This window comes from Ovis aries, chromosome 20 (assembly GCF_016772045.2).
Source record: "Ovis aries strain OAR_USU_Benz2616 breed Rambouillet chromosome 20, ARS-UI_Ramb_v3.0, whole genome shotgun sequence".
NCBI classification, from domain to species: domain Eukaryota; kingdom Metazoa; phylum Chordata; class Mammalia; order Artiodactyla; family Bovidae; genus Ovis; species Ovis aries.
In genome coordinates this window covers 6935025-6962854 of record NC_056073.1, presented here as the reverse complement: position 1 = coordinate 6962854, position 27830 = coordinate 6935025, and the positions used below count along the sequence as shown (strand labels likewise).

At 44.8% G+C, this 27830-nt stretch overlaps 1 long non-coding RNA gene across 1 annotated transcript in view; it reads right to left on the bottom strand.

The window, feature by feature from the left end:
* Positions 1-1976: 1976 nt before the first annotated feature.
* Positions 1977-27830, bottom strand: part of LOC132658228 (uncharacterized) — a 30299-nt gene continuing 4445 nt past the window's right edge. The window contains exon 2 of the long non-coding RNA XR_009597537.1: positions 1977-26368. This is a non-coding gene — a long non-coding RNA (uncharacterized LOC132658228). The remainder of the gene's footprint in view (positions 26369-27830) is intronic.

Here is a 27830-nt window from a genome sequence, read left to right as displayed (position 1 = left end):
ATGGCGCGTGTCCTGAACTGGAATTTTGTGTTTTCCCTACGAAATCTCATCCGCGCATATCACTCGAGGCCACGCTGACTTCACGTTAGAATCACCTGGAGACTCTTCAGAAAGTTAAATTGGAGGGGGTTGAGGGGCAGCGGGTTTCTCAGACCCTCCCCAAGTGAGCTGAAGGTACTGGTGGCCAGGATAGGAACACGGTGAGCGCTTAGCGCTCCTGCACCTGCGGGGGAAGGGTGGGGATTAGGTGGATATTTCGCAGGAGTGGCAACATGTTCCCACATGGCACCTCTGAGGAAGCCTCTCCAGGTACCAGCCAGCAGCCCTGTCATCCCCTGGACATGGCACACAGTCTAGAGATGATATGCAAGTGCCTTATCTCAGGCCAGTGGGATTAGACTGTTGTTTTCTGCCTAGATTGTTTCTAAGCCCAAACCTGAAATCTAGAAAAGTTTATGGTAAAAAAAAAAAAAAAAAAAAGCCCAACGGGTTCAGTTTTGTTTTGTCTGTGCTAACTATTGGCTTTTTCTCATTGATATTTTGCATTTTGGTTTTGGTTTTCTATCATGTATTGTTATACTGAAAGCGTGTTGTCAAAGAGCCATCTCTGTTACTGCCTGGGTTTTCTCCTTCACCCAGTGATTTCTGATCTGCTGGCTGAGCCTCAGCACACTGAGATCGTGGGGACACACTGCCTGCTCGCCCCCACCCCCCATCTGACTCACACCCCTCTGGCCCCAGCTCACGTTGCCTTCAGGACGTTGCAGTCTCCTGAAGAACTCATCTGTTGGCCTCGCTGCGGAGACCATGATACACCTGAGGCAGGAAGTGGCCAAGAGATGCTGGTCTGCACAATCTGCGCAGTCTGCACATGCATGCAAAGGGCTGAAATATTTTAATGAATGAAATTTATCAAAGGCAAGAACCTTATCTTCGTTATGGAATATTGAATCTCAAAGCGTTCAGCTAGTGCTTGCCCGGGCCGCCGCGCCGCCCCTTGCCTTTAGCGGTGACTCTCACAGTGTGGCGCTATTTAAGGGATGGAGAGTGAGTTCTGTGTATAAGGTCTGCAGGGCGCTCAGGCCTTGGTCTCCGCTTGGGCTTCCTGCTGCTGCTGCTGCTAAGTCGCTTCAGCCGTGTCCGACTCTGTGCGACCCCACAGACAGCAGCCCACCAGGCTCCCCGGTCCCTGGGATTCTCCAGGCAAGAACACTGGAGTGGGTTGCCATTTGGGCTTCCTAGAGGACGCTTAACACGAAGTGGTCTGCGTTGCCCTCTAGTGGTCGCCGCGTCGCAGGACACCTCCAAAGAATACCTGCATGAATTCTTACTCTGTAGTAGTAGAGGACAGAGAAGGCACTGGCACCCCACTCCAGAAGGTCAACAGTCTGTAGGCATACGCTGCAGGAGATTTTGTGTTTAAGAACACTCCTCGCCTCAACACTCTGCAGGTCCAAGCAGCATCCTACAGGCCACTTCAAATGTTTTCTGTCTTTCGAATCCCAGATATTTTCCCATACAATTTAGGAGTGACTGCAGATTGGGTTTGGCAAGACTCCTTTAAGCTAAATATTCAAATGAAATTCTATCATAAAAATTCAACATAGCCCAATGTAGCTGAACCCCTATGAACAATTTCATCGGGCTTCAGTAAGTTAAAGAAAGTTATTTTTCAGACTTCCCTGGTGGTCCAGTGGTTAAGAATCCACCTGCCAGTGCAGAGGACATAGGTTCGATCCTTGGTCCAGGAAGATTCCACATGCCTCAGGGCAACTAAGCCTGAGCGCCACAACAACTGAAGCCTGTGTGCCCTACAGTCCAGGCTCTGCAACAAGTGAAGATACTGTAGTGAGAAGTGTGTGCACCACAGCTAGAGAGTAGCTCCCACTCGTGGCAACTAGAGAAAGCCACATGTTGCAGTGAGGACCCAATACAGCCACAAATGAGATAAATACACACATAAAAGAACCACAATGTTCAATAAGAAAGCAAGCTACTTTTTATTAAATTGTAGTTGATTTACAGGATTGTGTGTGTTCGTTTTGGGTGTACAAAGTGATTTTGTTATACATGTATATATTGTTTTTCCTGATTCTTTCTCATGACACTTTACTACAAGAAATTGAATATAGTTCTCTGTTCTGTACAGTAGAACTCTGTTGTTTATCTCAGAAAGTTACTTTAGTTTCTGAGTTGTGGTGGTGGTGGTGGTGGTGGTGGTGTGAGGACTTTTTGTTTGTTGAATTTTTGTGTTTAATTGTGACAACAGGAAGCGGTTGTGAGGATTTGGGGAAGAAATACAGAATATTCCTGAGGCCAGTTGCTTTACGAAACGGACCACACAAAATCTGTTGATGAAGAAAAAAAGACATTCTGATTCCTAGCTGACCATTTTTAGATTGGGGCATGGGGACGATGAGGGACAGTGCAGGAGATAACACGGTGTCCACAGAGAGAGTGTCCCCTGCCGGTGACCAGTGCCGTGCCCTACAGATTGCTGCAAACACTCTCTCCAAATTGCAGGCACAGTTTTGAGTCCCCACAGAGTGGTTCATGTTGCAATTTGTAGTCTCAATTTCTTTTTACAAAATTATGATGTTTAAAGCATTGTGTAATTAGGTCAGAGGAAAACAGTGTTTATTCTATGAGCTGAGCAGAGGCTGCTCGTCTGAATTCTCATTAACCCAGTGGTTGATTTGCTACCGCCAAGAGTTTGCTGACAATGAAGGCATGAGAGCAGTCTGACAGGTAATGATTGTAAAGGAGTTCTTCTTTTTATGTTTCACTCTTTTAATTTTAGTGTTGATTACTTAGAACTTTTACAGACTGTTCGAAGAAACCCAGTATTCCTACATAGAATGGATAGATCACCTTATTTTTGTTGTTGTTAATATTTAATATTTAATTTATTTTTTTGTTTTGGGGTGTTCAATTTTTTAGACTCATTTTTTAATTGGAGGAAAATTGCTTTACAATGTTGTATTGGTTTCTGCCATACAATAATGCAAATCAACCATAATTATACATATATCACCTCCCTCTTGAACCTCTTCCCCCTCCCCCCATCCCACTCCTCTAGGTCATCCTAGAGCACCAAGCTGGGCTCCTGTGTTATATAGCAACTTATGACCAGCCATCTGTTTTATGCATAACACTGTACATATGTTGATGCTGCTTTCTCCGTTTGTCCCACTCTTTCCTTCCCCCACTGTGTCCACAATTCTGTTCTCTAGATGAATGGATAAAGAAAATATGATACATAAATACAATGGAATATTACTCAGCCATAAAAAGAATGCATTTGAGTCAGTTCTAGTGAGGTGGATGGACCTAGAACCTGTTATACAGAGTAAAGTAAGTCAGAGAGAGAAAAACAAATATTGTACATTAATGCATATGTATGGAATCTAGAAAAACAGTATTGATGAACCTATTTGCAGAGAAGGAATGGAGACGCAGATGTAGAGAAGGGGCTTCCTTATAGCAGCAGCTCACGGGCAGATGCTGATGGCTTTAGACCCTGATCCTGTCTGAGAATGTGCATAAGAATGAACTGGATTCACACCTCAACCCCCCTTGGAAGAAAACAGAGATTTGTACAGTATGGCACCTGGAAAAATGTACAGTATGGCACCTGGAAAAATGCAGGTATTCACAGATGAAAGTATTAAACTATGCATTTTGGACAAGGCAACAGGGCTTAAGAGAGACAGCTCTGATTTCAGTGCTAGATGACTACTGGCCTCAGCACCCCAGGGAACCAGAGTCAGTGGTGTCTTGGGAAGTCTTTGATCACCTTCTGCTTTCTTTTTGTAGAATTGATCAAAATGCTAATTGTGAAGAAAATCTCCTTGGGAAGCTGTAGGGCTCAACTCAGTCCTAGGCCCAGGGAGATGAAAATGTTATGACAGTTACGAAGTTCCTTTCTGGTAAAGCTCTAGAATCCTGTGAAAAGTATCAGAGGACAGTAATCAATGCAAAAAGAGGACTTCACCTTGTACCTCAAAGTCAAAGGATGTGTTGTTCAGTCACTCAGTCACGTCCAACTCTTTGTGACCCCAGCACAAAGACTGCAGCATGCCAGGCCTCCCTGTCTTTCACTAGCTCCCGGAGTTTGCTCAAATTCATGTCCGTTGAGTCAGTGATGCCATCCAATCATCTCATCCTCTGTCGCCCCCTTCTCCTCCTGCCCTCAATCTTTCCCAGCATCAGGGTTTTTTCCAATGAATCAGGCTCTTCACATCAGGTGGCCAAAGTATTGGAGCTTCAGTTTCAGCATCAGTCCTTCCAATGAATATTCAAGGTTGATTTCCTTTAGGACTGACTGGTTGGATCTCCTTGCAGTCCAAGGGACTCTCAAGAGTCTTCTCCAGCACCACAGTTGAAGATGGAATAGAACATTAACTTTAGGCACTCCAGTGTGACAGAAATGCTACAAATTCCTGCCACCTCAAGTTCCCAGTCTGTTCTTGCTAATACACACACACACACACTCCCTAATTTCCTTTAATCTTTCTAGCAGAGTGTTTCCTTGCTGATGGTGCTCTATGTGGGAGGCAGCTTAAAGAGAGGAAGCCTTGTCTAAGTGGAGGCTGTTTTTCAGAACCTGAATCTTTCGCCCCAGGCGTACGTACCTGGATAGAGCATGACTCCCACCTCAATGGTAAATCAGTTTAGCTGTGAACCCAAACAAAAGCTCTCATCCTCAGCACTTCCGCCTCTTCCTGTTTGCAGGTATGTCCCCTCCCCGCCCCCCCCCCAACACCCTGACTCCTTCCTTCCCCTTGAGACAGGCTGGGACCTGGGACCCTTTGCTGCAGTGCTTGTACCTAGACACACCTGTCCTTGAGCAACAAAATACAAAGAAACTGTATGGGGCTGAAAATGCTAGCATGCACATTTGGGGCACATTCTAGACCCAAAAGATACAAAGAAACCAAAAACACCAACTACCACTTTTTTCCGACTACCACTTTTGAGGACAGGGGGTAGAGAGCAAAAGCAGGGTACTGCGCATGCCCCCTGCATACTCCACCACCTAAGGAGTGGGCAAACCACCGAAGCCACCCCTCTGGCGAGACCCCTGGACACACCCCTACCCTCAGCGCATATAAGGAACAAGGTTGTCCCCCTTTCGGAAGCAAGCGCGGGAACATGTTGCTTGTTCTCCACCCCTGCCCCCTGCCGATGTAGTACCCCTGTAAAGGCCTTGCCTGAATTTCCTGTCTGGCTTCTAGTCAATTTCTATTGATGAATGAGGCCGAGAACCCTGGTCAGTAACACCTTGACTGCCAGTCCTGACCATCCTCCTCCTGAAGGGCGCTGACGTCGGGGGCATGTTCCTCCTCTGTCTCCTTCCTTATTGTTTAACTGATAAGAAGCGGCCTGAGAAAACCCCATGTGGATAACAGAGACATGAGTCCGAGAGACTCCTTCTAATGCAGTTGTCTGCTGCCCTTGAGCGTCTCAAAAGACCCTCCCTTTCTGCCCAGACTTTAATCTTGTTGTGAGACTGGAAGGCCAGGTGTGACGTTTCCCAGGTGGGGCTGGGGTGTCGAGGTTGAAGATCCGCACTGAGGTTGCCCCAGGTAGGACTGTGGAACAATTACTTGGTGTCTTCCATCACCTTTTAGTTTCTTACCTGCTTTCCTCCCTTTCTTCTGTTCCTTTCTTTCCTGGTATGTTCAGTGCAGAAACTTCCAGGAGCAAATTTGCTGCTGGCTCCCAGCCCTCCCACCTGCCCTTGCTTCAGCTGATCACCAGTAGGCATGGAGGTGCACTGCATTTAACAAGGGGTCTCCATTAGTGGTCCATATAGTCAAAGACCCGTCTAGTCAAAGCTATGGTTTTTCTAGTGGTCATGTATGGATGTGAGAGTTGGATCAGAAAGAAGGCTGAGCACTGAAGAATTGATGCTTTTGAACTGTGGTGTTGAAGAAGACTTGAGAAACCCTTGGACTGCAAGGAGATCAAACCAGTCAATTCTAAATGAAATCAACCCTGAATATTCATTAGAAGGACTGATGCTGAAGCTGAAGCTCCAATACTTTGGCCACCTGATGTGAAGAGCCAGCTCATTGGAAAAGATCCTGATGCTGAGAAAGATAGAAGGCAGGAGGAGAAGGGGACGACAGAGGATGAGATGGTTGGATGGCATCATTGACTCAATGGACATGAGTTTGAATAAACTCCAGGAGATACTGAAGGTTGTGGAAGCCTGGTGTGCTGCAGTCCAAGGGCTCGCAAAGAGTTGGACATGACTTAGCGACTGAACAACTTCATTCCTGATGGTAACAAGTTGGTGGGCAGGGATGCTCTCTATTCCCAGGGGTCATGTGTCTGTGGAGGCTGCCTTGGGTGGATACAGTCAAGTTCTTCTTGGAAGACTCAAGTTGCTGTGAGAGCCTGTTCTAGAACTCTGCTCTATCGCCAGCATCATCTGCAAAGTTACCGACAGAAGATGGACGATAGTCACCCACTTGAATTTCTCTGGTCAAATTTTTTTATCTCAGAGGAATTTCTTCTTGCTTTAATGCAGCAGCTACTGTTTTCATGGGATACAATGTTTTTCAGATGCGACATTTTTTTTTCAAAGCAAGCCTAAGCCTGCAAAGATCTCGGTTTTCATCCTTGGCGGCTGTGTGGCCTCAAGTAAGCTGCATCCATTCATTCTACGAACATAGGTGCCTGCAGGCCCTGGGATGCTGTGGTGAGGAGCACACAGAACACGGCCCCCAGTATAGGCCACGGCAATTTGCTCTACAGTCTTAGTACAGGACCAAGGGCAGACAGGAAGCAACTCCTGGGTCTGCTGGAGGAGGAGCCCTTTCACAAGACACGTGGCCATCAGCTCTAGTGCTCTGACACACCCTGTTAGCTGCGCCTGATCACAACCTTCTTGAGAGCACCTGTTTGAAAACTGTACATTTCTATTGATGGCGATAGTTACAGTCTGATCACGCATAGGTGACTTTCAAAGTCTGAAGTTAACAAATGTCTCTGCCTCCTGATAGACTTTAGAACACTCTCAGCCAACAGTCTTGTTGGAACTCCATCAAATTTTCATAAGTACAAATCAATCATCGTAATTATGTCAGTTTATACAATCAAGACCTATTTAGAATTTTCTAAATATTTAGTAACTTTGCTTCCTACACCTTTATGCATCTCACTCCTTCCTTCTGAGTTCAAATTATTTCTTCCTGAAGTAGTAGAGCCTTTTAGGAGTACATTATCATCATCATCATCATTGTTACTATTTTAATGGTAGTTTAGTTGGGCACAGGGCTTCAGGTTGGTGGCTATATTATCTCAGCCCATTGAAGATGGGAGTACGCTGTCTTCTGACATACAGTGTTGCTGCTGAGAATTATTACATGAATCTTTCCATTGCACTCTTGTGTCATCTGACTTTTCTCTCTGCTTGGTACAATCTTGGTCTTCACTATTCTGCTGCTCACTACAGGCTGTTTATGATTTACTTTTATTTGTCCCGATCGAGACTTCTTCCTTGTTGTTGAAATATGGTTTATTTACCATGTGGTGCTAGTTTCAGGGGTACAGCAAAGCGATTCTCAGTTGTGTATGTATATAGCAAGAAAATAGCACAGCTGAAGGGGACCTTGGAGATAAATGCATTTATTTGTTTATCCAGCCAGCCAGCCAGTTACCTGATGTATGTTTACTAAAATGACACAGAAACTGCTGAGGATACCGTTGCTTCTCCTATAAAGCTTATCTTCGGATAGGAAGCGGCACACAATGAACAGAAAACAAGTGATTGAGTAAAATAGTTGCAGATGGTGATAAAGGCTGCAGAGAAATAGAGCTGGAGAGGCATCTTCTACAAAGAAGAAACAGTGAGGGACTTTCCTGGCCATCCAGTGACCAAGACTCTGCCTTTTCTAGTGCAGGGAGCTCAGGTTCGATCCCATCTGGGAACTAAGATCCCAGCAGCTGCGTGCAGCCAAAACGGCAGGGAGGGGAGAAGCAGCAATGTGCTGACCCTCAACCATGAAAAGCAACCAGTTATAAGAAGAGCCAGGGCAGGAAGACAGTCTGCAGTCCAACCGGCGGAGGGAACCATAGTGAGAAACCACAGCAGATGGATTCCAGAACCCAGATCCCAGCTGTGCGGGAGCTGATCCTACCGAGGCTCTGATCCTACCGCTTCTATTCTCCAATTCCCAGCCTCTCACATGCGGCTAATCCCCAAGCCAGCTGTCCTGCTCAGCCCCGTCTTTAGACAAGCTGTCATCTCCCACATCAAATAATGCTGAGCGCCCACACGGGCCACACAGTCACCTGCAGCGCCCCCGCCTCCAGCTGTCTCGGGTGTCGGGGTCCCCTGGCTCCAAATCCGCAGAGCTGCTGCCATCAATGCCTCTATGAGCTCTTGCACCTGTTATTTGTACGTTTCAGTGTGTGTTCACTTGGATAACCACTAATTATGTTCTGGAGTAATAAATATAAAATTTGCTATTGTGGTTTTCGCAACAAAGAAAGTGCTTGATATGTTAATAGAAAAATCTCTAGCTTTCCTTGTAAAACTCCCACCCACTTTTGTTACATACAGATCTCTACAGCTCTGCTTCAAGTTAGCAACAGGAATACATACACATACAGAGGTATATATGCATTTATAGGACAGTCCTAAAAGAAAGAAAAGGACTGTTTGGAATTTTACTGTCTTCTCTTTCATATGATATTGCTGGTTGATAACTATTCTTTATACTTTGAAACTATTGTTTGCTTGATTTCACCTTATTTTCATAATAATCACATAAGGTAAATAGTTTGGGGCTGGTGCACTGGGACAACCCAGAGGGATGGTACAGGGAGGGAGGAGGGAGGGGGGTTCAGGATGGGGAACACGTGTATACCTGTGGCGGATTCATGTTGATGTATGGCAAAACCAATACAATATTGTAAAGTAATCAATCTCCAATTAAAATAAATAAAAAAAGAAAAAATAGTTTATTTCTCTTCTTTTACAATAATTTGAAAATTTAGTCCAAAATAGGAACAGATTTGTCCATGATGGTACAATACAAAATATTACTGAGACTAGAGTAAGGTTGAATTATTTGATCCCTCTCTGTACTAAGTGAAGAGCATTCACACTTACACCTTCATTTGCATTAATTAAATATTTTAAATAACTGTAATCTCCAACCATTAGTAGGAAGACTGAGGTACGTAAGAATTCTTTTAAAATTAACATTCATTGACCAAGATTCATTCATTACTGAATACAATATCAAAATTAAAATTTCGGTTTTTATATGTAAGATACAATTTTATGTTCCTTACCTTGTTTTTTGAAGGCCTTTTGATAGAAAGTCAGGGTCTTCTATGAATTCTGGAATGAGATATATTTCTGAGCCATTAATTTGTTAACCCTTTGTAGAGCAACTGAGAAGAGATGGTGGAAATATTCAGCTTAGACACAGAAACACCCCACGGGAGGAACATCCCAGCACGGTCCCGGGTCCCCAGTCTTATTTCATCTTAGCTTCAGTGCTGCAAACAGAATGTTAGGATTTGTACTGTCGGCACTTGTCACATGACTTTTCTCAGCGATGATGTTGCCTCAGTGTCCCCCTCCCGCCCATCCAGCCCATCCGGTGATGCCCTCTGGGTCAACTTAGAACATAGACCAGGAGTTGAACAGCTTTCTGATGCAGCTAGGTTGCATCTCAGGTTTTGTTTAACTTGGTCCGGTTAAGTGTCTTCACTAGGCAGCAAGGCTGTTCCTTCATGCCTATAAAGTGTATCAGGCAGGAAAATAATTGTGCAAATCACATCCCTTCAAAAGTTAGGCTTTGGGAGGGAAAAAAAGAGACTTATCTAGGACCTTAATTGTGGCTATTAGATAAGTCTGTATAGTACTCTACAAGTTAATCTTCACTAAAGGATACAAATAGAATGAGCAGACAAAAATTAATAAATGTGAGGATTTAAACAGCATGATTAACAAATGTGACATAATTGATGTATACATATTAAAAAGTGAACTCAACAACTGCAGACTACACATTTTTTTCAAGTTATGTGTAGAACATTATCAAAAATTTGACCATATACTCGGCCATAAAGGAAGTCTTAGCAAACATCAAAAGCGAATAGTGCAGAGATGTTTCTCAGGCCGTAATGCAGTGAAGCTGGTAATAAATATACCAATACAAAAATGTACCAGTGTGAAAATCCCACAGTTTTAGAAATTAGTCCTATATTGCTAAATAACCCAGTGGATCAAATGAAAAATCACCATAGGAATTTGAATATATTTTTAATTGAACATATTGAAAATACGAGATACCAAAATGTGTAGGCTGCATTCAAAGCTGGGCTTCAAGGGAAATTTATAGGCTTAAATGCATTTACTAGAGAAGTAGAAAAACTAAATGATCCAAGTATCCATTTTAAGAAGCAGAAATACAACAGAAAACTCGAAGGACACAGAGAAGGTAAATAATATACCACAAAGTACGAAACAGACAACAAACTTACAACAAGGATTGTTTGATCTAAAAACTCTTATCTTAAAAAAAAAAGGACAAATTGACAAACACTTGGCCAGTCTGATCCTGGTAACTCAGATGGTAAAGAATCCGTCCGCAATGCAGGAGACCTAGGTTCGATCCCTGGGTTGGGAAGATTCCCTGGAGAAGGAAAAAGCTACCCATTCCAGTATTCTGGCCTGGAGAATTCCGTGGACTGTATAGTCCATGAAATCGAAAAGAATTGGACACGACAAGCGACTTTCACTTCACTTGACCAGTCTGATCAGGAAAAGAGGTGGAGGAAATGTGTAAATAATGCCAGGGGTGAACAGAGTCGTTGAAAAGGTCGTAGGATGTCCATGTGAATAATTTTATGCCAATAGTTTTGAAAATTTAGATTCGAATAAAACCCCAGTGTACCTAAATGGACATAGTAAAAAATAGGATTAAAATCTAGATCTGGGGACTTCCCTGCTGGTCCAGTGGTTAAGAATCCTCCTTGCAGTGCAGGGGACACGGGTTCGATATCTGGCTGGGAAACTAAGATCCCACATGCCAAGGAGAAACTAAGCCTGAAAGCGTCAAATCCTGAGTCCACTCACCGCAGAGGCCGCCTACCTCAATGGAAAGTTCCCGCGCTGGAAAGATCCTGTATGAGGCAATCAAGTTCCTGTGTGCTGCAACTAAGACTCCACACGGCCAAACAGATAAGTAAATAAAAATTAAAATATCTGGATCAGAGGAATTGAGCCTCTGACATCAAACTGTTTCCTATTCTAGATGCTTCTCTCGTGAGTTCTACCAAATATTTAAAACAGTAATAACATCAGTCTTACACAAACTTTTCCAGAGAATAGCAAAAGAAGGACTTTGTATGAGACCCACATAAGCTTGATACCCAAACCTGACAATGAGATACAAGGAAAGAAGTTACAGGGTACTCAGTATCAAAAGGGGGCCTAGGGTTCAGCGGCTCGCCACTTAAAAGCCAATAGACCGGCCAGGTTGGAAAGGAAAGTTTGCTTTATTTCAGATGCTGGCAACTGGGGGCGGAGGGGGCAGGGGGCCGGTTGACGGACAACCGTCCTCCCCCGACAAGCAGGGGGTGAGAGCTTTTATAGACAGCGTGTGGGGGTGTGTGTGGGGGGGGGGGCTACATGCAGAAACAGTACAGCCGTCTCTAACAGTCATCTTCAAATTAGTCATCAGTGGTCTGACCACCATCATCTTGGTTGGTTTAGGTAGAGTCAATCTTCAGTTCCAGGGTCCATTTTCCCCCCATCTCTTTGCGGTCAATTCTCGGAATTTTGGCAGCTCAACACTGGGTGCAGTCTGGCCGTCATGCAGTTAACTTCTCCACCTGGCTTTCTGGTCTCTGTAAGACAGCTCACAGATATGGCTCAGAATATTACCCACAGCCCTTGAGAAAGAACTAAAGGTCCTTGACTATGCTTAGTGACAATATTATTATTATTTAGTTTCCTTTGACTGTTTTCCTTTGTTTCAGCATTTCTCACTTCTCTGATTAAACTTATTTTTTGACTCAAGTTTTTCTCAGACAGAAGGCAGCGGGCATGGTGCGGGGTTGAGGGAGGCGGGCAAGGACCTGCTCCGTTTCACTCTCTCTTGTAAAAGTAGTAAAATTGAAAGTCACTCAGTCATGTCTGACTCTTTGTGACCTTATAGACTGTAGCCTGCCAGGCTCCTCTGTCCATGGGATTCTACAGTCAGGAGTACTGGAGCGGGCAGCCGGCCATTCCCTGCTCCAGGGGATCTTCCTGACCCAAGAATTGAACCTGAGTCTCCTGCATGACAGGCAGATTCTTTACCACTGAGCCACCAGGGAAGCCCTTTGGGATTAGAAAAAGAGAAATAAATCTGTAATCATTTATACATAATATCATTTCATGTGCAGAAAAAGCAAAGATATCTGCAGATAAACTGTTAGAGTTAATAGGAGAATTGAACAAGTTCACTGCATAGATGGACAATAAAGAAAGTCATGTAGTTTATTTCTGTACATAACTAATACTATTGACATTTATCAACATAATACAAAAAGCGTACGTCTAAGAACCGAACCAAAAATACTCTGCAAGATCTTGACACATAAAATTACAAAACATGGTGGGGAGAAATGGAAGAACCTCTAATAAAGGAGCAGCTGAGCACATTCATGAAGTAAATTCATATTATAAAGTCGTCAATTTGTTATCACTCCAAAAAGTAATGGCTGAAATCAGCAACAATCAATCGTTGCTGATGACTCCATAGATGGCCAGATTCAGCGGACAGCTCTGCTGGTCTCCCTGGGGTCCCTCCTGTGGCTGCAGTTGGTTGGGAACTGGGACAGCTTCATTCACTGATGCCTTGAGGGACAGCTGGGCCACTGGGCTTCACACTTTCTTACTTGTGATCCAGGGCTTTTCCCTCCCCACCTGGCCTTTCCATGTGATTGTCCCCGTGGAGCATCTGAAATTCTTACACGGCAGCTCAGGGATGCCCAAAGTACAGAGAGGAGGCTGCTTAGCCTTGTTAAGGCTTGTGTGCAGAACTGCCGTGATATTACCTCCGCAGTGCTCTGATGGTGAAAACAAGTCACCAGGTTTAGTGTAGGAGGACACTGGCCCCCTGGGGGCCGGAAATCCAGGAGGTCAGGCTGACCAGGGTGTGTTTAGACACCAGTTATGAGTGCACTCTCAAGGGGAGCCCTCTCACGGACTTCAAGGACTCACACCCCTCACAAGCAAAATGCACGTATACCCACTCCTTTCTTCACTTCCAAAGCCTCATCCCATGACACAGTTCTTAAAAAATCCTGTGGATTTCTGATGTATCAAATGACGCACTGACTCCCTTAGGTTCCATTTGTATAAGCTACTAGTTAGCGGGGAAAGGGGCTTCCCTGGTAGCTCAGACGGTAAAGAATCTGCCTGCGATGCAAGAGACCTGGGTTCGCTCCCTGGGTGGGGAAGTTCCCCTGGAGAAGGCAATGGCTACCCTCTCCTGTCTTCTGGCCTGGAGAATCCCACGAACAGAGGAACCTGGTGAACTACAGTCCATGGGGTCGCAGAGTCAGATGTGCCTAAGCGACTAACACTTTCACTTCACTGCAGGGAGAGAAACTGATGACATCCTATTTCTTGGCCTGGTGGCCCCCTCCTTCTCCTGTGTTTCCACCTCAGACCCTCTGAGTACCACCTGTGTCTTCATCTTATTTGCACCAGAAAAATCACAGGATGATCAGATTGGGATGTCAGATACAGAATTCTTAGTGAAAACGCCTCTCAGTTCAGTTCAGTTCAGTTCAGTCGCTCAGTCGTGTCCGACTCTTTGCGACCCCATGAATCACAGCACGCCAGGCCTCCCTGTTCTTTGCCATCTCCCGGAGTTCACTCAGACTCACGTGAATTGAGTCCGTGATGCCATCCAGCCATCTCATCCTCGGTTGTCCCCTTCTCCTCCTGCCCACAATCCCTCCCAGCATCAGTTTTTTCCAATGAGTCAACTCTTCGCATGAGGTGGCCAAAGTACTGGAGTTTCAGCTTTAGCATCATTCCTTCCAAAGAAATCCCAGGGCTGATCTCCTTCAGAATGGACTGGTTGGATCTCCTTGCAGTCCAAGGGACTCTCAAGAGTCTTCTCCAACACCACACTTCAAAAGCATCAATTCTTCAGCGCTCAGCCTTCTTCACAGTCCAACTCTCACATCCATACATGACTACTGGAAAACCATAGCCTTGACTAGACGGATCTTAGTCGGCAAAGTAATGTCTCTGCTTTTGAATATGCTATCTAGGTTGGTCATAACTTTTCTTCCAAGGAGTAAGCGTCTTTTAATTTCATGGCTGCAGTCACCATCTGCAGGGATTTTGGAGCCCCAAAAATAAAGTCTGACACTGTTTCACTGTTTCCCATCTATTTCCCATGAAGTGATGGGACTGGATGCCATGATCTTCGTTTTCTGAATGTTGAGCTTTAAGCCAACTTTTTCACTCTCCTCTTTCACTTTCATCAAGAGGCTTTTGAGTTCCTCTTCACTTTCTGCCATAAGGGTGGTGTCATCTGCATATCTGAGGTTATTGATATTTCTCCTGGCAATCTTGATTCCAGCTTGTGTTTCTTCCAGTCCAGCGTTTCTCATGATGTACTCTGCATAGAAGTTAAATAAGCAGGGTGACAATATAGAGCCTTGACGGACTCCTTTTCCTATTTGGAACCAGTCTGTTGTTCCATGTCCAGTTCTAACTGTTGCTTCCTGACCTGCATACAGATTTCTCAAGAGGCAGGTCAGGTGGTCTGTATTCCCATCTCTTTCAGAATTTTCCGCAGTTTATTGTGATCCACACAGTCTACTGGAGTGTATTAGTGGTGATGACGGAATGATTGTCCCACACCCAGAATACCAGGTAAGATGCATATACAAGAAAGTCTGCCTGAGCCCTGACTTGCTACAAGTAGCGCTTCCTGTTTCTCATCAAGTCACAACCAGCTATTCTTAGGCTTTTCCTCATCCAAACCAGTTCTACCTGTTAGAATGCTTTACCTCCTAGAACTTGTTAAGGAAATATTTTCCCCACAAAGGCCAACTGAGAGAATCTCCCTTGTTCAAGTCACACAAATGGCAACCTAATAGATTTCAAGTGTTAATTTGAAATTAACGATAGTGATTTTATTTCACAGGTATCAACTCTATTAGGAAAGATTTGAAAGTTTGGTAATGCAACTGTGGGCTTCCCCGATGGCTCAGTGGGTAAAGAATCCGCCTGCAATGCAGGAGACAGAGGAGACGTGGGTTCAGTCCCCGGGTCAGGAAGATTGCCTGGAGGAGGAAATGGCGACTCACTCCAGTATTCTTGCTTGGGAAATCCCATGGATGGAGGAGCCTGGCGCTGTCCAAAGACTCAGAAAGAGTCAGGCACGACTGAGTGTTGAAGCACACACACAGTGCCGCTGTGGGGAAAAGGAAACCCTCATACATCGCATGTAAGGTCGACCGTACTGGAGTGTAAATACCTGAAGAGCTAAAGATGTACCTATTCATCGCTCAGAAATACCTCTTCTGGGTGGAATGTGTGTGTGTGTGTGCTCAGTCGTGTACAACTCTGTGTGACCCCATGGACTGTAGCCCACCAGGCTCCTCTGCTCATGGAATTTGCCAGGCAAGAATACTGGAGTGGGTTGCCTTTCTTCCTCCAGGGGATTTTTCTAACCCAGAGATCAAACCCACATCTCCTGCATCTCCTGCATTGGCAGGCGGGTTTATTATTTTTTTACCACTGTGCCACCTGGGAAGCCCTCTGGGTGGAAACTGCAGAAATTCTGAAATGCTATCATGAGAATCCAGTGTTTCCCTTTTGAATTTACAATCTATTGAGAATCAACATATTTATAAGGATAAAGCAAAAAAAAAAAAAAAATTCATAAAATGTGGGAGAAGGCCAGGGTGGGATGATTTGAGAGAATAGCACTGAAACATGTATATTATCATATGTGAAACAGATCGCCAGTCCAGGTTCGATGCATGAGACAGGGTGCTCAGGGCTGGTGCTCTGGGATGACCCAGAGGGATGGAAGGGGGAGGAAGGTGGGAGGGGGTTCAGGATGGGGAACACATGTATACCCATGGCTGGTTCATGTCAATGTATGGCAAAAACCACTACAATATTGTAAAGTAATTAGCCTCCAATTAAAACAGATAAATTAAAAAACAAATAAAATTCATAAAACAAATGAAATATAACAGACCTACAAAATATAAGCCTGAATAATTTTTTTATTATTAGATTCCATAGATGTAAAAGTCTCTGATGAAAAATAAAAAATAAAAAAAATAAAAGTCTCTGATGAATAACTTTTGAAGTTTCTAAGTGCTTATTCTGCACTTCTGCAGCTCCTGGCGATGAAATGCTAACGGTCTGCAGTTCTCAGTTTGAGGAACTGTGCCATTAATAACTGAACCCCATGGCCATGAGGATATGCATTTAAAGAAGAAAATAAACTTTAGGGGAAAAATGTTCATAGGGAAAACAAACATTATAGTCATACAATGAAATCCAATATTGCAGTTAAAATAAATGTTTCTATCCACATATTAACATGGATAAATCTTGAAATCAAAACATTGAGATAAAAGAACTGTCAGCTGAATCTTTCTTGTATATTATCAGACCTTGTATATTATTATGGGCAGACCTCATTTTAATGCATTTTGTTGTGCTTTACAGATACTGCACTTTTTACAGACTGAGGGTTTGTGGTGACCCGCCTCGCACGTCTGTCGGAGCCAGTTTTGCAACATTCGCTCAGCTCATATTTCTGTCACGTTTCAGTAATTTGCACAATATTTCAAGCTTTCTTGTTCTCATTGTGTGTTAAAGTGATCTGTGGTCAGTGGCCTTTTATGTCGTTACTGTGATTGTTTCGGAGTGCCGTGAACCGTGCCCATGTAAGAAGGCACTGAAACAGTGAACGTCATGTGTGTTCTGCCTGCTCCACCCACTAGCTGCTCCCCCTGCTCTCACCTAGGGGCCCCCTGTTCCCTGAGACACAGCAATATTGAAATTACATCAGTTAGTAACTCTACTGTGGCCTCCAAGTGTTTGAATAAAAGGAAGAGTTGCATGTCTCTCGCTTTAAATCAAAAGCTAGAAATAATTAAGCTTAGCGAGGAAGGCGTGTTGAAAGCCAAGTTAGGCTAAAAGCTAGGCTTCTTGCGCCAAACTGTCAGCTAAGTCATGACTGCAAAGGAAAAGTTCTTGAAGGAAATTAAAAGTGCTGCTCCAGTGAACACATGAATGATAAGAAAGTGAGATAACCTTATTGCTGATACGGAGAGAATGTTAATCTCTGGGTGGAAAGTCAAACCAGCCACAACATACTCCCTTCAATTCTATGAAGAATTGAGAGAGGTGAGGCAGCTGCAGAAAAAAAGTCTGAAGCTGGCAGAGATTGGGTCATGATTTTTTAGGTAAAGAAACCACCTCCCTAACGTAGAAGTGCAAGGTGAAGCAGCGAGTGCTAACGTAGACGCTGCACCAGTTAATCCAGAAGATTTAGCTAAGATAACTCATGAAGGTGGCTACGCTGAACAGATTTTCCATATGGACAACACAGCCTTTTACTGGAAGAAGATGCCATGTGGAACTCTCACAGATGGAGAGAAGTCAATGCCCGGCTTCAAAACTTCAAAGGGCAGGCTGATTCTCTTGCTAGGGGCTAAGGCAGCTAACGACTTGAGGTTGAAGCCAGTGCTCCCTCACCATTCCCCAGATCCTAGGACCTTTATGCTCAGTCAGCGCTTCCCTGGCCCAGAGGTAAAGAATCCGCCTGCCAATCCAGGGGACATGGGTTTGGTCTCTGGTCTTGGAGGATCCCACACGCCTCGGAGCAACTAAGCCCCCGCATCATGACTGCGGGGCCTGTGTTACTGCGGGGCCTGTGTTCCAGAGCAAGGGGGCAGCAACCACGGATGCCCCCACACCCCGGAGCCCCTGCTCCGCAGCAAGAGAAGACACTGCGGTGAGAAGGCTTCGCACCCAGCTAGAGAAAAGCCTGAGCAGCGACGAAGACCCAGCACTGCAGAAAATAAAACACGTGATTTTGAAAAATTGAAAGAAGAATTACCTGACATCTACCCTGCCTGTGCTCTATAAATGGAACCACAAAACCTGGGTGATATCACATCTTGTTTACAACGTGGTTTCAGAAAAAAAAAAAAAAAAGCTTTTTATTCAAAATGTTACTGCTCACTGAGAACGCACATGGTCGTCGGAGAGTTCTGATGGTGCTGTGCAAGGAGGCTCATGTTGTTTTCATGCTTGTTAACAGGACATCCACTCGGCAGCCCACGGATCAAGGGGTAATTGCAACTTTCCAGTCTTATGATTTAAGGAGTAGATGCCACAGAAAGTGCTTCCTCTGATGGATCTGAGCAAGGTCAATCGCCCAGAAAGGATTCACCATCTTGGAAGCCATGAACATCGGTGATTCATGGCAAGAGGTCAAAATATCAAGGTTACTAGGAGTTTGGAAGAAGCTGATTCCTCAGAAATGGAGCAGGACCCTGTGGTCATTGCTCCCTGACCATATCCTCTGCATGCCTTTGGTCTGTGGAAACTTTAAAGAACAAGATTTATCAGAGAAGTGAGAAATGCTGAGACAGAAGGAAATAGCCAAAGGAGACCAAATAATAAGAATGTGGTCATTAAGCACAGTCACGGACCTTTCGTTCCTTCTCAAGGGCTGCGGATGATATTCTGAGCCATATCCTGTGAGCCGTCTTGTAGATACTAGAACACCAGGTGGAGAAGTGAACTGCATGATGGCCAGACTGTACTTCAGCTGCCACAGTTCCGAGAATTGGCTGCAAAGAAAGGGGAACAAGTGCACCCCGGAACTGAAGATTAACTGCACCTAAAACAACCAAGGTGATGCTGGTCAGACCACTGAGGACCAATTTGCAGACGACTGTTAGAGATGACTGTGCTGTTTCTGCATGTAACCTGCCCCCCCCCACCCCAATACTCTGTCTATAAAAGCACCCACTGTCAGGGGCAGGGGAGAAGCTGGACTTTGGACAGGTGTCCACACCCTCCACCCCCAGTTGCCAGCGTCTGAAATAAAGCAAACTTCCCTTTCCACCAGCCTGGCCTCTTTGTTGGCTTTTGAGTGGTGAGCAGCTGGACCCCACGCTCATGGGTGACTGAACGGTTCAAGACCTCAGTGGAGGCAGCAACTGCAAAAGTGGTGGGAAACGCCAGAGACCTAGCATTAGAAGTGGAGCCTGAAGAGGTGACTGAATTACTGCAATCTCAGGATAAAACTGGGACAGATGAAACGTTGTTTCTTACGAATCAGCACATAGAGTGAGTTTTTGACATAGGACCTACTGTTGGTAAAGACGCTGTGAAGATTGTTGAAATGACAATGTAGGATTTAGAATAGTATACAGATATTCTAAATAATTATATAAATATCACCCAAAGTTTACAGGTCACTCTTGGTTTTGTAATTTGATGGGTTTGGGCAAATATATTCATCACGTACTTTTCAAAGTTATATCTTAAAACTGGAATACTCCAGAAACTTAGTAGGGATGATAGGAAAAAAAAAAAAAAGAAAGAAACAACTGATGCCTTTTGAAAACAAAATCTGTGTCCCAGCCCTTCCTATACCCATAGGAAGCGAAAAAAAAAAAAAAAAGGCTTTGAAGTTGGGCAGATCTTGGTGTGAGTTCAAGCCCTGTTCTGTGCTGTTAGCTGTATGACCTTGGTCCCAAGGTGACTCTTCTTTAAGTACAGGTCACACATAGCCTCCCTGACGAATGAGTGTCTAACGTGATTTTTGCTCACCCTTCTCCAGCTACTGCAGTTATTTTTAATTCCATGCCTGCTTAGAGCTGATGAGACAGACAAGTTAACAGATGACTGCAAGTCAGACAAGGGCCAACTGGACCCATCAGAAGTACTCTTGAGGTGGCTGAAGAAGTAGTAAGTAACGATTATACGAGACTGTGTTGCCATATAAATATCTGGGTTTCAATGTACTCCCTTATAAAGTAATTATCTGTTTATTATTCTCCTGATTCGAAAGGGAGAGCATGAAAGAATGAAAGCCTTGGTCTGTCATACAACATAACCACCAGTAGGAGGTGGGAGAGGCGGAATGATGGCCTGTCGAGGATGTCCATGTCCCTGTGTTATCCAGTAAGGTGGGATGAAGACTGCTAACCGACTCTTCTTATTTACTTTTTGGAACATAATTACTTATTATTTGACTGTGTCGGGTCTTAGTTGCAGCATACAGGATCTTTAGGTGTGGCATGTTGGAGCTAATTCCCTGACGAAGGATCGAACCCAAGCCCCCTGCATTATGAGCTCAGCGTCTTAGTCACTGGATCACCAGGGAAGCCCCAGCTGTCCTTAAAAGATGGATCTTATCTTGGACTCTCTAGTTGGTTCCATACAATCACAAGGGAAAAGGGAAGCAGGAGTTCAGAGTCAGAGAAGGTTTTGAAGGTGCTGCTCTGCTGGCTTTGGAGACAGAGGAAGCACACCCCCAGGAAAACGGATGGCCTCCAGAAGCTGCAAAGGCGAGGAAACAGTCTCTCCTGGAGATTCCAGAAGGAAGGCAGCCCTGACAGCAGCTCCCTGTTAGCTCATTAGCCCATTTTAGACTTCTCACTTCCACTGTAAAATGCATAAATGTAAAAATGATAAATGTGTGCTTTTCTAAGGCTTTTAGAAAGTCTTTATGTGTGTATTTATTTCCGGCCGCACTGGGGCTTGGCTGCTGAGCGTGGGCTTCCTCCAGTCTGGTGGGCGGGCTTCTCACCGCAGGGGCTTCTCCTGAGGAACACAGGCTCAGTTGCCCTGCGGCATGTGGGATCTTCCCGGACCAGGGATCAAACCCTTGTCTCCTGCATTGGCAGGTGACTTCTTAACCACTGGACCATCAGGAAAGTCAGATGCGTGCTCATTTAAAGCTGATTTAAGTTTGTAGTAATTTGGGGACAGTGGTGTTGGGGCCCAAGGCAGTCTGGCCCCAAATATGCCAAAGTGACACACTGATTCGTTTGAATGAAAGTTGCATAAGCACCAGCTGATACAAGGACACTCTGACCCTCCCTTCCATCTCCCTGAATACAGGAAGTAGGTCTCCCATGTGAAAGTTGCCAAGAAGGCTCTAGAAACAACCTTGTTTCTTCTTTACTAATCTATCACCCAAGCCCAACTCTGTTTAGATTCCTCACTAATTAATCACCTAATTCTCAGTTTCTTCATCCTCTCCATCCCTCACACATGTGTTGTTTCTCTGTCTAAAGAATCTAAACGTTGACTGCCTTGGTTACTTCTTAGGTCTGTTCTATAAGACCTCCATACATATGAATTGTATGTTTGTGGTTTTTTTTTCGCCTATTATTCTGTCTTGGGTCAATTTAGTGATTAGATTATACAACAGAATTCAAGAAGGATGGGGGAAAATTGTCCCTCTCAAAACGTGAAAGAATCCCCCTCTCTTTCATGCAAAGACAGGTACAATAAAGGACAGAAATGGTATGGACCTAACAGAAGCAGAAGATAAGAAGAGGTGGCAAGAATACACAGAAGAACTATACAATACAAAAGAGATCATAATGACCCAGATAACCACGATGGTGTGATCACTCCCCTAGAGCCAGACATCCTGGAATGTGAAGTCAAGTGGGCCTTAGGAAGTGTCACTATGAACAAAGCTAGTGGAGGGGATGGAATTGCACTTGAGCTATTTCAAATCCTAAAAGACGATGCTGTGAAAGTGCTGCACTTAATATGCCAGCAAATTTGGATAACTCAGCAGTGGCCACAGGACTGGAAAAGGTCAGTCTTCATTCCAATCCCAAAGAAAGGCAATGCCAAAGAATGCTCAAACTACCGCACAATTGCATTCATTTCACATGCTGGCAAAGTAATACTCAAAATTCTCCAAGCTAGGCTTTAACGGTACATGAACTGAGAACTTCCAAATGTTCAAGCTAGATTTAGAAATGGCAGAGGAACCAGAGATCAAATTGCCAACATCTGTTGGATCATAGAAAAAAACAAGAGAGTTCCAGAAAAACATCTGCTTCGACTTCATTGACTATGCTAACTATGTAGATCATAATAAACTGGAAACTTCTTCAAGAGATGGGAATACCAGACCACCTTTCCTGCCTCCTGAGAAATCTGCATGCAGGTCACGGAGCAACAGTTAGAACTGGACATGGAAAAACAGACTGGTTCCAAATAGGAAAAGGATTACGTCAAGGCTGTATGTTGTCACCCTGCTTATTTAACTATATACAGAATACATCATGAGAAATGCTGGGCTGGATGACGCACAAGCTGGAATCAAGATTGCCCAGAGAAATATCAATAACCTCAGATATGCAGATGATACTACCCTTATGGCAGAAAATGAAGAACTAAAGAGCCTCTTGATGAAAGTGAAAGAGGAGAGTGAAAAAGCTGGCTTAAAACTCAACATTAAAAAAACTAATGGCATCTGGTCCCATCACTTCGTGGCAGCAATGGCAGACTTTATTTTCTTGGGCTCCAGAATCACTGCAGATGGTGACTACAGCCATGAAATTAAATGATACTTGCTCCTTGGAAGAAAAGTTATGACAAACCTCGACAGCATATTACAAAGCAGAGACATTAATTTGCCAACAAAGGTCCGTCTAGTCAAAGCTATGGTTTTTCTAGTAGTCATGTATGGATGTGAGAGTTGGACCATAAAGAAGGCTGAGCACTGAAGAATTGATACTTTTGAACTGTGGTGTTGGAGAAGACTCTTGCAAGTCCCTTGGACTGCAAGGAGATCAAACCAGTCAATCATAAAGGACATCTGTCCTGAATATTCAATGGAAGGACTGATGCTGAAGCTGAAGGTCCAATACTTTGGCCACCTGATGCGAAGAACTGACTCATTAGAAAAGACCCTGATGCTGGGAAAGACTGAGGGCGGGAGAAGGGGATGACAGAGGATGAGATGGTTGGATGGCATCACCGACTCGATGGACATGAGTCTGAGTAAGCTCCAGGAGATGGTGACGGACAGGGAAGGCTGGCGTGCTGCAGTCCCTGGGGCCACAAAGAGCTGGACATGACTGAGTGACTGAACAGCAACAGTGGTAATAGCAGACTAATCCAGTCCTTGAAGCATGAAGAATGGATTCCTATGGAAAGCAGCACAGAATGTGAGTCTACTTTTCCTCTTTTAAGAGTCACTGTCCATCAAACCGGAGACACTGGGTTCAAATGGCCCCTCATGGTTGCTCTGGGCCGAGATGCAGCCGTAGGAGGCCTTTCATTAAACCTCTTCTAGCTCGATGTAGCTCTGGCGGCCCCAAGGCTGTGCTCATCACTATGTGCCAGTGGCCCTGGTCTATTCCGTGACAGATGCTGATCACGGATCCCCCAGAACACGCCTGACTTCTACCCTCAGGACTCTTCTTGGAGGTCAGATACTGTGCATGAATGTTGCTTGATCTTTCTTGATCTTTGTTTTAGATGTTTAGGTTTACCTGGTAAACTTGAGCTCATCTCTCAGGATGTAGAGCCGAGGTCTTCTCTCGTGGTGAATTGAGTTTGGAGCCCCAGTTTCTTTACTCCCCTGTGGAGCATCCACACCGACACCGTGGAAAAGTGGAGTGTACTGCCCAGCCCCTTGCCTTTGGACATGGCCACCTTATTCGCTTTGGCCACCGGAATTTTAGTGACCGCAGTGAGAGGTGAGACTTACTGTTTTTGCACTGTTGAGCTCTCTTGTTCTTTAGAGACCCACTCTGAGAAAAAAATTCAGATCTAAGGAAGAGAAGAGCCATGTGGAGTGAATGCAAACCCAATCAGCAGCCTAGAGCTGGAACCCAGAGCTTGCAGTCAAGTTCAGCCAGTGGGTTGGCTGTTGTCTGGTAGACCGTGAGCCTGAGGACCATTGTTTTAAGTCATTGTGTCTTTAAGCCATGAGCTGCAACACTACTGTGGCCATAGCTGGTTGATACTCCTCTCACAGGAAAGCTTTTCCAACTCCTCTCCCTTGATGGATGGAACTGACCACTCGGCTTGGTGCCCACCATACAGTCTTACTGGGACAGATGTTCACATCTAGCTCCCCAGATGGACTTAAATTTCCCTGATGGCAGGTACCAGGTATTGACTTTGCATCTGTGACCTCTGAGATGCTCAGAATATAGTCAGCCCCGATACATTTTTTTTTTAAACGAAAAGAAATGATTAACCAAATGAATGGATACAAGGAACACAATGGATTCCAAGTCTGTGACCTTCAAGTAGGGACAGTGAGGAAAGGAGCAAGTCATAGGTTGCTGGGCCACTGCAAATATCATCTAGTTCCTCAGGGGCCAAGCATTGTTGGTCAGCTGAAGAATTCATATTTTTTAATGAAATTTTCCAATAGCATAAATGCTAATATAATCCATGAGGCATAGAAATTTATTTCAAAGTCATAGCAAAGGTGCAACTGCTAGTGATCATGTCGGCCTTTCTTCGAATGATGTATTCAAAAAGAACAACGCAACTCATAGAAGGAATGAAAAGTTTTGACAGGAGAAAGAGGCCCTCCTATTCCAAACTATTGGGAACTGTGGTTCTAAATGATTCCTTTTTAAGACGCCATCAAGAATTCAGCTCTTGCTTGTTGACTTGTGGTTCATGGAGCAGGGACTTTGTGTGACTGTCTGACTTCTTCTCCTCTGAATCTCTGGGTCACTGCCTATTTACATGACCAGGGCAGGGCTACTGTGAGCCTTCAAGACACCTCAAAGAAAATTATATGCTTTCATTCTTTCTCCACCCTCCCTGTCCAAAAGCTGTCACATTGCGGCAGCTCCTAGCTCAGCCTTGGACTTGTAATTACAGTTGTTGCCATAAGAATACTCCCCAAAGAGAGGCTTATTCAATAGGAAGAAACTCACATACACAAAAGAAAGACTCCCAGTACGGGAGTGATGATCGAACTTGATTGTTTGGAACAAGAGAACTGTACGATGAATGTGGCTGGGAGTGTCTTGAGCCCTGTTGCCTTCTTGTCTGAAAGATTCTTAGCAGCAAAGAGGTTTCTGTGCAACGTTTCCCTTCTGTGTTAAAGCCCTTTCTTTCTCTTTAAATTTGTTTATTTTCTTTCACTCTAATTCTTTTAAAGGTTGACATGTCTAGTCTATGGGTGAAACACAAGGTAGAAATACTGAGGGACTTCTCTTGTGGTCCAGTGGTTAAGACTGTGCTTCCGCTGCAGGAGGCGTGCACTCCATCCCTGGACACGGAACTAAGATCACGCACGCCTCATGGTGCAGCCAAGAAAAGTACTGAAGGATCCAAAGAAGGCATGTTCTGGGGCCTGAGAGTGGAGGTTGGGGAGGGGGAAGCAATAAACCAATGGTGACTTCACTTAGAATCTTTATCTGCTCACTGGTGACTTTCAACATCTTAACTTAAGCCATGATGCAACCATAGCTCTCTGGGGCTGATGGAGCTAACAGGAGACATGGGAAAGAACGTTAGATAAACATTTGTAGATGAACATGTGAATGACAGCCTCCGCCTAACCCCTCACTCTCGTGTTTCCCAATCATCCTCCTTGTAATCCTGCAGCAATGACCCGCTTGCTATTCCAAGAAACATCACATGCTTCCTCTCGCTGTAATTTCTGGCTTCCTTATCATCCTAGGCAGCCCCCCGTTGCTCAGGCAGTCCCTCCTCAACTTCCCAGTTATAACTCAGGCTCCTTGCTGGGGTGGTACTTCATGTGTATATCATGACACAGGACTCAGCTTGTTGCAGTTTTCCCAGCTCAAGTGCAGGAACCATGTGTTTTAGATGCTAATTTATTTGGCTGCACCGGGTCTTAGTTGCAGCACACAGGATCTTTGGTTGTGGCATCTGAGCTCTCAGTTGTGGCATGTGGGACCCAGTTCCCTGACCAGGGGTTGAACATGGGCCCCCTGCTCTGGGAGTGTGGAGCCTCAGCCACTGGACCAGCAGAGAAGTCCCAGGAAAGATGTATTGTAATCATTTTCACTAAGCCACTGACTTGGTGCCAGACACATCACAGGTATTCACTAAGTGATCACAAAACACCCTTTATGTGAGTCTTCCAGTGCCTTCCAAGCCAGACTATAATTTACCTCCATGGAGGATGATCTCCTCTACGACTCTCTTCTTACGCGTCTTCTATTCCTGGCTCATGGCAGTCCCTCACTCTGCCCCAGCAGTGATCGAGCTGGGACAGGAGGAAGACACGGTTCTGGGCGCTGGGTTAGGAGTAAGAAGGTAAGACCATTGGGAAGCTTTTAGTTGGAGACGACGTCATCAGATTACCTGTGGGAAAGAAACCTTAGAGTTTAGAGAGAATGCCATTCAGAAGTAGACGAGAGAGTCATGGGGACAGTCCAGAAAAAGTGGCTGCAGGTTATTTCAGATTTTAACTGGGATCACAGCTCTGGGAATAGAGCTGGGGGCCTATGTTTTGTATTTCGGAGATGGCATTTGGATTTGGCAGATGATTAATAAATGGTGCAAAAGATAGAGGGAATCTAGGATGGCTCCAGGGTCGTTTGCTTGGGCAGATTGTGTATCCTACGCAGTGGGGAATATAGTGGGAAGAGATCCACCAGCAGAAGGGAGAAGGGCCCTGAATTCATTGTTGCTTTGATTGCAAATGTGGGTCCTGTGGATCGACCGGAAGATAGGTACCCACTAGCAGACGGTAGTTTTGGAGCTCAGCAGGATGATCTGGATTGAAGATGTAGATTTCAGAGTCATTAGCAAGCAAGCAGAAGTTGAAGATGAGATAACTACTGACTGACTTTGCCCAAGACTATTGTACGGAGCAGAGGTTCTGGGGGTCTGAGTTTACACAGGAATTTCCCCACGTGAAAATGTTTAGTTTTAGGTGACCTACAGAATATGCCGTCAGGTACTTCTCTGGAGGTACAGTGGTTAAGAATCCACCTGCCAATGCAGGGGACATGGGTTCGAGCCCTGGTCCAGGAAGATCCCACATGCCATGGGGCAACTTAGCCTTTGGGCCACAACTGCTAAGCCTGAGCACCTAGAGCCCTTGGTCCACAACAAGAGAAGCCACTGCAATGAGAAGCTCTAAAATCGCATCTAGAGGGTAGCCCCTGCTCGCTGCAACTAGAGAAAGCTCACACACAGCAGCTAAGACCCAGCACAGTCAAACGCCCCACAAAACAAACAAAAATCCTCTTATCACCCAGCAATCCCACTGCTGGGCATACACACCGAGGAAACCAGAATTGAAAGAGACACGTATACCCCAACGTTCATCGCAGCACTGTTTATAATAGCCAGGACATGGAAGCAACCTAGATGTCCATCAGCAGATGAATGGATAAGAAAGCTGTGGTACATATACACAATGGAGTATTACTCAGCCATTAGAAAGAATACATTTGAATCAGTTCTAATGAGGTGGATGAAACTGGAGCCAATTATACAGAGTGAAGTAAGCCAGAAAGAAAAACACCAATACAATATACTAGCGCATATATATGGAATTTAGAAAGATGGTAATGATAATCCTGTATGCAAGACAGCAAAAGAGACACAGATGTTTAGAACAGACTTTTGGACTCAGAGGGAGAGGGAGAGGGTGGGATGATTTGGGAGAATGACATTGAAACATGTATAATATCATGTAAGAAATGAATCACCAGTCTAGGTTCGATGCAGGATACAGGATGCTTGGGGCTGGTGCACTGGGATGACCCAGAGAGATGGTATAGGGAGGAGGTGGGAGAGGGGTTCAGGATTGGGA